Raw genomic sequence first — 12,344 nt, 5'->3', positions numbered from 1 at the left:
ACCTTCATCTCTGTGTTATGTCGGTCTCAGCCTTTTGATAGTGATGCTATGGCTAGAAATGTCCGAGGCACTTGCCAGACCTGTATTTCTGGTAGCCAGCCCCCACAGACATGTTCCTCACAGGCCCTTGTGGTTGCAGGATGCATTTCAGTAAAAACCATGAAGGAACTTTGAGGAATGAGATTTATTATTCACAAGTCCTGGAAGGTATAAGACACACCCAAGGATTGCACAGTGAAGTCTGGGGTAGAGAAAGAGAGAAAGCTTGGACCCAGGGCTCTGCCTTTAGCAGGGCCCCAAGGTAGCAGTCTCAGGTTTCACAGGTACACTCTATTGGCTAGTTTGTTTATCTATCTATCTATCCATCCGTCTATCCGTCTATCTATCTATCTATCTATCTATCATCAATTTTTATTTGAGAGAGAGCACATGCACACGCACGAGCAAGGGAGGGGCATAGGGGGAGAGAGAGAGAGAGAAAGAGAGAGAGAGAATCTTAAGCAGGCTCCAGCCCTGCACTGAGCCATGCTCAGTCTCACCATCCTGGGATCATGACTTGAGCCAAAATCAAGAGTCTGATGCTCAACTGACTGAGCCACCCAGGGGTTCTCTATTGGCTAGTTTGAAGCATAAGAGTGGGACTTAGGGCACAGGAAGGGGGAAGTGGGGTCACTTGGGTGGTCAGTTCTGTAGGTCACCCAGGGCTTTCTGAAGGAGGGAACTTCATGGGTGGGGGCAGGCCCATTCCTTAGATGGTTGTTTTGCTAGTAGCTTTATCATACAGCTAGCTATATGTTTATTCAAGATGGATGTCATTTGAGTTGGATGCAATTAAAAGTTTAATGCCAGGTACTTATACTACACTCTGCTACTTCCGATGGTCCCTTTGTTTCTCTTTTCTCTTCTTTTTAGTTTAAGCAATTGTTGGCTCTTGTGCCAAATGTCCTGGTTTTCAGAGCAATCACCATCCTTTCCTCACAATGTGGAAGCCAACAACTCCCATTCCATCTTATGGCATCTTTCTGGTTAGTTTCATTAATGTTTGTTTTTCAAATTTTCAATTACTCGTTTACCTTTTCTTCTCTCCTGATAGAGAAAGCCTAATTAAAAAACAAACAAACAGACAAGAAAACCAAAGAAACAATCAAAACTCCAGACTCATTTTCATTCTGAATGTTTAAGCTGAATGTTTAATGTTTACAGAAATCTGTTTTCTAGAAGATAGAGGTGTGACTACAACTGATTCCCATCTCAAATGATTCCTTACAATTTAATTTGTATCTAGCAGAAAAATAAATGTAATTCTGCTTGGCAAATGCAAGTAGAATATTCTAAAGGTATCAAATTCATTTCAAGTAATTCTATAAACTTTTTGCTTGGATGAGTTCTTTGTCCATTTCCTTTAAATTCTTTCAAGACTCTCAATGGTCTTTATTTTTGTAACTCATAACTCTTACATCAGAACATGTTTTAGATAGTTAACCCAAATATTTCTTAGAGTGATTTTGCCTTTTCTTTACTGCATGATTCTCAGTGAAAACACAGATTCTTCATTTAGTACCAATCTAGTGCAGTCCTTTAAAAACTTAATGACTCCTCTAGCCTATAATTGTTAGAGCAAAAAAACTCATTAGTTTTTAGCATTTACTTTTAGGACTTACATACAAATCTGCTAATTTTTCCCCTTAATTGTCCCACCTTTCTTAAAATAAGATCCTTAGATCACTTGCATCAGAATCAGACTTACTCAATAGTATTTACTGTAAAGGAAAAGTACCTCAAAATCGCACTCCACATACTCATTTATACAGTATCTCACTTTGTATAAAAATAGAAGTAACAACAACAAGGCGAGTATTCTACTGATAACTAAATCCAGATTGTAGTCTACTGTGAGCCCCTAACCACCATCCCTTTATCTATTCAAAGCCAGCTTGTTTCATTTTAATTTGTGTTGAAAAGATCCCATAGAGGTCAAGTAATCTCTGTCAGTTCCTTTTGAGGAATTCTCCCCCTTTTCTAATCTCAGTTTTGATTCTCCTTTCTATCCATACACTCTCTGGTTAGCTGCACCCAGTCTCACGGCTTTCAATAACATCTATAAGCTAATGGCTTCCAAATTTATAACTCTGGCCCAAACTTCCTCCTGGACTCAGGACCATATATTTAATTATCTACTTGTCATCTAATGGGCATCTCACATTTAACATGACTAAAGTTTAATTTTCGATTCCCATCTCAATATCCGGAGCCCATATTTTTCAAGTCTTCCCCATTCCAATGAATGGCATTACATTCATTCATTTTCTCAGCCAAAAACCTAGGAGTCATTTCACATTATTCTCTTTCTCTCGTCCCTTGCATCCAGTCTTTAGCAAACCCTGTTCGTACAATATCCAACATACATTCTGAATCTGACACTTCTTGCCCCCTTCATGAGTACCATGATGGTCTAAAGCCACTATTATCCTTTGGCTAGCTGTACAACAGCCTCACCACTGTTCTTGTGACTTTCACTCTTACTCTCTACCCAGTGGCAGAATCACTTTTTAGCTTTAGTCAGATTGCATTACTCCACTGCTCAAAACTCTCCTTGGGCTTCCCACTGTACTTAAAACGAAACCTAAAGTCCCTGCCATGGCCCGCAAGGCCTCTCTCCCATCTCATCTCCTGCTACTCTATCCTAACATGTTCCTATGTCAGGGTCTTTGCACTCGCTATTTCTTCTGTCTGGAATGCCCTTGCTCCACAGATCCACCCAAATTCCTCCATCACTTTTCAAGTCTCTGCCCATCTATCACCCTATTCAGGGTGGGGATGGGGGCTTTTCTGTCTAAACTGCCACCCTTCTATCACTCTTCATTGCCTTACCCTGCTTGACTTTCCTGCAAGACATGTATACTACGTGTCATTATATTACATACTTACTTTTTACGTGTCTGTTGTCTGTTTTATTTCTGTCTGTGTGACTCTACTGTATGTACTCTTTGCTCACAACTGTTCAGGGCCTACAGCAGGACCAGCACATAATATCTGTCGAATGTATGAATGTAATCCAGGTCCCTTCTTCCTATAATAAGTCAGATAAACTATGGCTGAGAGTTTGAAAGAAATCATTTTGAAAATGTTCTATGATCTAAAATAACAATGAGATGACTCAGCATTGGCCGATCGTTAAAATAGCATGTTAACCTTTCCTTTCCTTTCTTGTTTCAAAGTATTTCCTTAAGTCTGATCAGCTTTGTTCTCTTATTGAGATTCCTCTCTTTATATCAGCTGAGTCTCTTAGGCCCTCTGCCAATCTAACCCAAATCGAAATTATAGCACAGTCATAACTGTTTTTATTCTTTGATCTGGCATGTGAATCTGTGGATATAAGTTATCCACAGCATTTCCTCTAACAAATTTCTTGATCTTGTTTCCTAATTTTATAAGTTACATGTATTTTGGACATGTATAGTCATATTTTTACTCCCGAAGTAGCAAAGACATGTGTTAAATTGGTATTAGGGATATTAAAAGCTCTTTTTTCTTAGTTTGGCATTATTAGCCATGCTTATGTAGGTAGTTGAATAATTATGCCCAGAATTTAGTATATGCATTAACTATGATAGAGTTCACCAGGAAATGTAAAAATAGAATAAAATACAACACTTTACTTGCAGATTGGAGGTGAGGTGATTGGTATGTTAATTAAAGGTGACCTCAGCACTCTTAATATTAACCTCCTGATTTTCTCCAGTGTTTCAGGTAGAAAAAAAAATTATTCTTCAATATTCCTAAGAATGAGATTGGATAAAGGACACAAATGAAGTCCAGACCAAGTACAAAAACATGAGCTCCTTCTTCTGGCTGCTCAACTAATGCAGACTTAGTCTGGGGATGAGATAACTATCTCAGCAGCCATTCCATCGCTCAGACTTCAAATTATAGTAATTATGACAATTTGTGCCAATAGCCATGAGGTGGGATTTTTGATGTGGTTAAAAATAACATCTGTAAAACCCAATAAAAATTACATTTTGCTAATTTTCTGATAAGATACTGTTTTAACTATACTGTGTCTTCTGCTGCTGCCAGTTTTCAATTAGAGCATTCCTTTAAAAAAATTTTTTTTAACCCATTTTGTCTCCTGGATCCAGTGCCATCCTCAGCAATGCATTTGTTTTAATGCTCTTAATTAATTGTTTTGTGTGCATTTTCCCTTTCAAACTGATACTAATCTTTGAGACTTTATTAACTGGCTGATTGTTAAATGTTGATACAAAAGGACCAAGCACAGGACCCAGTTTGTTCTTTCTGGCTTAGACAATGGAGTTCCCATAGAGGCCTGCTCAGCCAAGTCAGTGCCAATGATGCAGTGAATAATGGGCCTACTAAGACAGGTTGGGTCTGCGGTTCTGTCCACCTCAGAAATCGCTGGCCTACCCAAGAAACATAGTCATTGGTGATAGCTCACAAGCAGTTCCCCTCAAATGCATTGTAACAGTGCCTTGTGAGTCTTCCTGTGCTGGGTTTCCTTAAACCCTTTTCCTCTTGGTCAACTTCTGATGAACCAATTACATATTTTCTCATCTTCATACTGCATAGATATAAATCTGAGGTTCAGAGAGCTCAAGTGGCCTGTCCAAGCTCGCCCACTTGGAAATGAATACTAAAGGCAGGGCTAGCACAGGGTCCTTTAGATTCTTCTTCCACTGGTCTTTCAATCAAATTGTGTCTTTTCTAAGCTATATAAATGTGTGTGGGTAGGACCCACCACTGGTCTGGTTCCTCAGAAATCATTCCCCTTTACCTTTGCCCTTGTGTCTACTCCTTCTAAACAAGCCAGTGAAACTCTTCCTTGATCCAGCACCTTCTCCAGCCACCACCTCAGCTCTTCCCTTCCCTTTGCTTTCCTTTCTTTTCCTTCACATCTATACTTTTTTTTAAAATTTTTTTTAATTTTTATTTTTTACGTTTATTTATTTTTGAGACAGAGCATGAACGGGGGAGGGTCAGAGAGGGAGACACAGAATCTGAAACAGGCTCCAGGCTCTGAGCTGTCAGCACAGAGCCCAATGCGGGGCTCGAACTCACGGACTGCGAGATCATGACCTGAGCCGAAGTCAGTCGCCCAACCGACTGAGCCACCCAGGCGCCCCACATCTATACTTTTAAAAAGGATCAACTACTCTTGTTGACTCCATGTTCTCGCAATCACTGGACAGCATATTTGCTGTTACTACAATTACTAGTCTCAGTTGAGACTAGCAGGTGACAACATTTCTCAATTCCAATCTTTCTTCTCTACTTGTACCTTAATTGCTCCATTTCTGGTTCTTATCATCTCTCTTCTGATCAAGCGGGAATTGGGTAAGATGGGAAATGGGAGTTTATTCATTCACCCATTTATCAACTGCTGAGGTCATTAAAGTTAGCAAGAGAAACACAGATTCTGTCCTCACTGAGCTTACAATTATCTTGGGTCTGTCCTGAGATGAATGACTAAGCTTCCTTCTCATTTTCTTTGATTTTCTGTCTTTCTGCCTCAAGTTGTGTATATAATCCTCTCACTCAAAAAGAAAACTTCATTTTACTATAAAGACCATATAGGTCAATAATTATATTCTCTTATATCAACTTCTGAAATATATCAGCTAAAATAATAGCCTAGTTAGGTATCAAAACTTAAGTCATATTCTCTAGCAAAATTTTTGACCTCCAAGATTGGTGAACATGTATGTGTATATGTGCACACATGTGCATGGTCAGAGTTTACATGTACTATTTCATGTGATAACTTCTCTAGTTGCTATTTATATATGAAGACATTTTCTTTGTCATTACTGACTACTTTCAAACACTCAAGGGTGTCTTTTTAAATATCAATATTCAGGTTTTACCTTTTCATTCACTTTCTCCTACTTGCAATAGGTAATCTCTTGCTGACTGGGAAAAACCTAGATTTTAATACATTGCATTATCATCTAATTCTTCAGCAATCATTTTTGTTACTTTAAACTTTATCATTGGCAACAGATAAACACTTCCAGTTTATTTTAGTTTAAGTCCAAAATACAAATAGTATCTTTGGAGTGACTCAACATTTTGTTATTGTTTCATTTATGTTTTTGCTCACTCTACTTAGAGCTTGAAGATTCAGATATGCTGAGAAATTAGCCCTTCCTGAAGGTTTGAATGGCTTGTTAGGGAACCTGGCTCTGTCTGTGCCTGGCAGATAAATGAATATAGCTTGAACAGTCCTGACAATTTTAGGAACCACTAGAGACCTAAAGGATCCTTCCATATCAATCTTAAAGATATCGAGAAAGAAATAGCCATCTTCCGTTCTTATCTCACTGACCTGCCACACTGAGATTTGATTTCTGGAGGAAGAATGAACATGAGCCATTGTTTTTCAATCTCAGTCAATCCAGGGCTCATCTGAAATCTTTTGAGAGTAGAGTTTAGGGAACAAAAGGAGACAGTGAAGAACAGTGGGAAGAGAGTGCTTAGAGATTCATTCCCCAAAATTTGCCCAGGGGATCAAGACTTAAGGGCAAGTAGGCCACAGAAAAATGAGGACAGGGGCCAAGTGTGCTTTCTTTTCTGTCACATCCTTTCATTTGATGAACATTTACCAGTGAGAGGGGTTTCAGTGCTTTGTGTTGCAAAGTCAATGGGAGATGAAAATGAGGACAATCGTGATCTGTTCTTTAATGATATTTGTTTGAGTAGGAATGAAATGATGGCTAGAGAAGCTGTGGAATCAGATGAGGTATTTGTTTTTGGTGTGTGTGTGTTGGGCGGGGGGGCTGAAAGCATCTTACACATGTTTCTGAGAGTAGCAAAGAAGTAGAGGAGAGGCTGAAGATAAGGAGAAAATGTTGATAGATCAAGACCCAAGAGGAGCAATGTAGGATATGCTCACACACTCTCTTCCACACACCTTAACAAACATATGCGTCTCTTTCCCGTATGGTGTAAGAGAATTAGACTTTGGAATCTTTTGACTCTCATAGGAAAGTCTTTTCTCTTGCTTTTATTTCTTAAGACATCCTGGTGTAAAATTCCTAATTCTGGAAAAATGAAGGAAAAGGGAAAGAGAATTCCACCAAAGTACCAAACAGAAGAAATAAAGGTAGATGCACATATATATTAATTATATATGAATACGTAATATATATATAAATTATACATATGAATTACATAGAAATTTATAAAATATATATCTATTAATATGAGTATCTCTAGGCAGAGATATATACTGAAATATTATATTATGCCTGTATTTTGTTTAAAATGATCTAGGTTGGGAGAGACCAGAAGGGGCATAGATGAAACAAGATTGATCATAAGAACCCTCCACTATTGTATATATTTTAAATTTTATGTAATGAAACATTTTTTATAAAGCAAAAGTCAAATGTCCATTATTCGCTCACTCCTTGAGATTTATTTTGAAGATACCATGTTTTCCTGAAGAAAGTAAAGTGTATTCGCTTGTAAGACCTTGGCTAGTCTATATTGATAGTTCATTGGGTGTTTTGATATCTTTGGTAAAAACTGCACCAGGGGACTTAAAACATTCTCAATCCCTTTAATTTCATGATCTGATAGAAAACAGGTAAGTTAACTGTTTTTTTTTTAAATTTTTTTTAACATTCATTCATTTTAACATTATTCATTTTAACAGAGAGAGACAGGGCCTGAGCAAGGGAGCAGCAAAGTGAGAGAGAAAGAGAGAAAGAGAGAGAGAGAGAAAGAGAGAGAGAGACAGACAGACAGACAGAATCCAAAGCAGCCTCCAGGCTCTGAGCTGTCAGCACAGAGTTTGACGCAGCACATGAATCCACGAACCATGAGATCATGACCTGAGCCAAAGTCAGATGCTCAACTGACTGAGCCACCCAGGCACCCCAATTAATTGCTTTAATTGTTTAATTATTAGTAACATTGAATATCTTTCATATGCTTATTGGCTATCTGTATTTCTTCTGCAGTTGGCTCTTTTCTATTTTTTGCCAATCATACTAGTTTCCTGTGGCTGCTCTACCAAATCACCACAACCTGGTGGCTTAAAACAACTCAGAAAGGTATTTTCTCACAGTTCTATAGGCCAGAAGTTAAAATCAGTATCACTGGACAGAAGTCAAGGTGTCAGCATGGTTCACTCCTTTCGGAGACTTTCAGGGCGAATGTGTTCCTTATCTCTTCCAGCTTCCAATGGCTGCAGTACTCCTTGGCTTATGGCTGTTATCACTTCAGTCTTCAAGGTCGACATCTCCAAATCTCTCTCTGCTCTGTCTTCACACCATATTCTCCTGTCTATAAAATTCTTCTGCCTCTTTCTTATAAGAATATATCTGATCAAATTTAGGGTCTACCCAGATATCTATGATAATCTTCCTATTTCAAGATCCTTAATCATACTCTCTGAGAGCACGTCACCCCTCCCCACCAAATAAAGTAACACTCAGTTGTGGATATCTTTGGGTGGCTAGTTTTCAGACTACCACACAGTTTTACATTGTCTTTTAAAAAAAATTTTTTTTTTTTTAAATTTTAGACTAATTTTAAGTTTAGAGAAACATTGCAATGATGGTACAGTGTTCCCATACATCTTTACCCCAGCTTCTCTAGGATGGTTTTTAAAATGTTTTCTTTCTTAAAAATTTGTTTTTGCATTAGGTGCTAATAAGACTGGGTACAGTGTTTGTTTTTAGAACAAAATATGTTTACAAAAGCCTATGTGGTACTTTTTGTTTGTTTCAAATGAGATCCTCATTATCCATATCCTACGTTTCCAAAGAAGGAGGGAGAAGACCATGATTCTGGCTAACAAATGAATTGATTAATACAAGCATGGATCCACACAGTTCCACTTAGAGTAATAATTGGGAAGAGTCATGATTGTCAATTATGAGTAAGATTTATAGTAATTTTAGTAGGGTATACCCCAAATTTATTTTTTTACCTTAAGAATAAATTTCCATGAATATTTTGTTTCATATATATCCAAGAACAGCTTCAGATATTTCAAGATTTCTTTTTATTAGAAGAGGAAATGAAAAATAAATGTTCATTTTGTGAGTCAGTGAACAGTGAGAAAAAAGAACATCTTAAGTGTCCCATTCACCGGGCCGATGCTAGTCAATTAAATTATACATTGAACTGTACATTGAACAGAGTGAATTAAGTATATACTGTTTATTGGGAATTATCCAGTGTGATCTGATCTAAACTCTAAACAATGTTAGTACATCTAGGGAGGTTAGCTAAGTCAGTACAAATTTCATTCAATGTAAGCCATTTGAAGGTGTGGGCAAATGACCCACTGCTTTCAGTTTCCTTTTCATTTGATTTCTGAGACCAGATGTTTGTCACGATACATATTGGCCATGGGGATCTGGGGATCAGATCTTTGATCGGATTTGATAGGATCACAGAAGCAGAAGGTAAAATTCTACCTGAAGACTGGGATTTGGCGATGATGATATTCTTAGCTTCTTTAAGACCATTTAGTTGATACTGTGCAGAATCAAGCTGATGCTCTTATTGTAGGTAGCAAAACACCCCATTTTCATTGTGACATCTGGAGAGAGCTATTGGCTACATTGCATTTTACCCGATATACAGAAGACTAATGAGAGAAGCAAACATTTTATTAAAGTTTGAGATCTCAGGGCTCCTCAGGCCACCACCGTCTTCAGATATTGTTTTCTTGATGGCTTTGGGCCAATTACTTAGCCTCTTTACCTCAGCTTCTCAATTGGTAAAATGGGAACTGTTATAGTGTGATTAATTTATCTCCTAAGGGGGTTGTTTATATTAATTAACTGCTGTTAAGAGCTTTGAAGATGAAAAGTGCTAACTGCTTATGCCATGATTAGCCATGGAAGGGTGGAATATGATAACTGCTTCACTAGATAAATGACTAAACCTGATACACACAAACTGTGAAATCTGTGGGAGGAGTTAAGACCCAGGGCAACGAGACAGCTGATGAACCAACCTCATCAGGGAATATATTAGTTACACTTGAGCCTTGGTTTAAACGGTTTAAACCCGCTTCTGAAATATATGTTTAAAATGTCATAACAGAGGCACCACAGTTTGCTTTCTGAGTGCCTGTTACTAATATTTCTTTCCTGGATACATTTTCTCCACAAACCCAACTAAATCTACCCTCACTCATATTCTAAAGAGTATCGATTATTTTCAAATACCCTTTACTTTTGCACTTAGATACAACCCCAGACAACATGCAAATTCTATGGTTGACAAGGTAGAACATTCTGCCTTTTATTTGTATTGTTCAAACCAACGCAAACATATTAGTGGATCATAAACTGCCATTCCTTTGAGCCAATGAATATTTAAGGATATTAATTTACTTCCTTTAATAGTCTTTAAGAAATTTTAAAAATAAACATATGGAACAAAGGAATAAGATGTCACTTTAAGCCTGAGCTCTGGCTGAGGACTGTGTGTTTTGCCATTGACCGTATCATTACCTACCTAGTTATGAGGTCATTCCTCTGCACAGTTCATTAGAATTTATCTTTGATTTTATGGCAAACCATAAGTGCAAAGCCAAGATACTTTGGTCAACATTTATTGCATTGGTATATTTATCTCAAAGGTGTATGCTAAAAAAAAAACAAACGAACAAACAAACCAACAACAACAACAACAAAAAACTAAAGGGACAGGGTCTCTCCAAAGTTCTTGGCATTAGGATTCTTGGTAATACTCTAAAATGATATTTCATTTGGGATAGCATTTTGGGAACCTCCTCTAGCATTCTCATGATTCACAGATAATATGTAATCCCATTTTTTTTTTTTAACGTTTATTTATTTTTGAGACAGAGAGAGACAGAGCATGAATGGGGGAGGGTCAGAGAGAGGGAGACACAGAATCCGAAATAGGCTCCAGGCTCCGAGCTGTCAGCCCAGAGCCCGACGCGGGGCTCGAACTCACGGGCCGTGAGATCATGACCTGAGCTGAGGTCGGCTGCTCAACCGACTGAGCCACCCAGGCGCCCCTCCCATTTTGTTTTAAGACAACTTATAAACTTTCATTAATTAAAAAAAAATTATTTCCTTGCTTATTTATGGATATGCCACATTATTTTAAAGGGGGATTTAAAAGAAGTCCCCTTTATTAGGGGAAACACCTTTTCTGTATTATAGTTTAATCTTTAAAGCTTGTATCTGGAGTAGGATATGGGAAAGTGCAGACTCAAGTAATTCTCATTTTAAAAACAACCACTAGAATACTTAATATTCATGTCCAAGGGGTGTCACAGTGTAGTGGAAAGAATACCAAATTTTGAGTCAGAAAACCAAATTTTACATCCTCGTCACAGCACTTTCTCAGCAGTGCAATTTTGACAAATCATTTACCTTCAGTATTTCTATCTATGAACTGGAAATAATAATGTCTTTGTCATAGATTTACTCTATGGTCGGAATGACCCATGTTTATGAGAGAGTACCTGGTATCTGGTAGGGACTAGGTAACATTTTACTTATCCTCTTTGGCCCGTTAGAATCCAGTAGAGAGTCTTGCCAAAGAGCCATTATAGACTTTTATCTAAAAGCTCACGTTTGCATCATTTCTATTTCTGAGAATAGTTTATTCTTGAAAAATTTCCACAACTATAATGTGGCTAGAGCTTTCTTATGCTGAGTCATAAGATTCATATTAAAAGCTAATTTGCTTTTAAAGAATTTAATCTTAAGAAGAAAAAAAAAAAACCTAGATGTATCCCAAATGATTCTTCAAGTGAGAAATCAAGGATGTGAAATCTCACAGGGTATTTTGTTATTATTAAAAGAAAACAGATACGTTTTCAGAATGGTCTGTTAAAGATTTGACTATGCAATTTGGGTTTAACAATTTAAATTGTTACAACTTTATGTGTCCCCAAATTCACCATTTTCAGGCTCCAGCTACTATTTCCATAAATAAAACATCAGTCCCTTAGGACAAATGACAAGGAAATCCTCATATAACCTTAAACAGAAGTAGAAGGGAACGGGGAAGTGCTTAAACCTAACAGAGGAAGAAGTCTTTTCGGAATACAAGCCCAAATAAATATTTGAACAGGAATGGTATCTTCATGCGTGTGGTGAAAAATAGTCCTTTTCAGGCTGTACAGTTTGGCAGGCTGGCATGTTGACTTTATCACCTCGGGATCTCTGGGGTTTCAGACACCTACCCGCAGGCGTCATCACGAGCATGCGCACACCCCTGCCCAGGGGCCTGAGGCTGCAGGCTGGGGCCTGTGAGCCGCTCCCAGGAACATCCCCGGGGCCCAGCCCTCCAGTGCCAGGGCGAAGTTCTTTATCCCG

The 12,344-nt window shown here is 38.0% G+C and overlaps 1 long non-coding RNA gene across 1 annotated transcript; it reads right to left on the bottom strand.

Moving 5' to 3' along the window:
• Positions 1-604: 604 nt before the first annotated feature.
• On the bottom strand, positions 605-12,293 carry LOC132682735 (uncharacterized). Its single transcript, XR_009611838.2, has 3 exons — positions 12,212-12,293; positions 2,929-3,070; positions 605-1,100 (listed from the first exon to the last, which is right to left on the bottom strand). It is a non-coding gene; the product is annotated as an uncharacterized LOC132682735 (long non-coding RNA).
• Positions 12,294-12,344: the final 51 nt, after the last annotated feature.

Source organism: Panthera onca, chromosome C2 (genome assembly GCF_046562875.1).
Source record: "Panthera onca isolate mPanOnc1 chromosome C2, mPanOnc1 haplotype 2, whole genome shotgun sequence".
Taxonomy (NCBI): domain Eukaryota; kingdom Metazoa; phylum Chordata; class Mammalia; order Carnivora; family Felidae; genus Panthera; species Panthera onca.
Note: the sequence above shows the minus strand (reverse complement) of the source record. Positions and strands in the feature narration are given on the sequence as shown.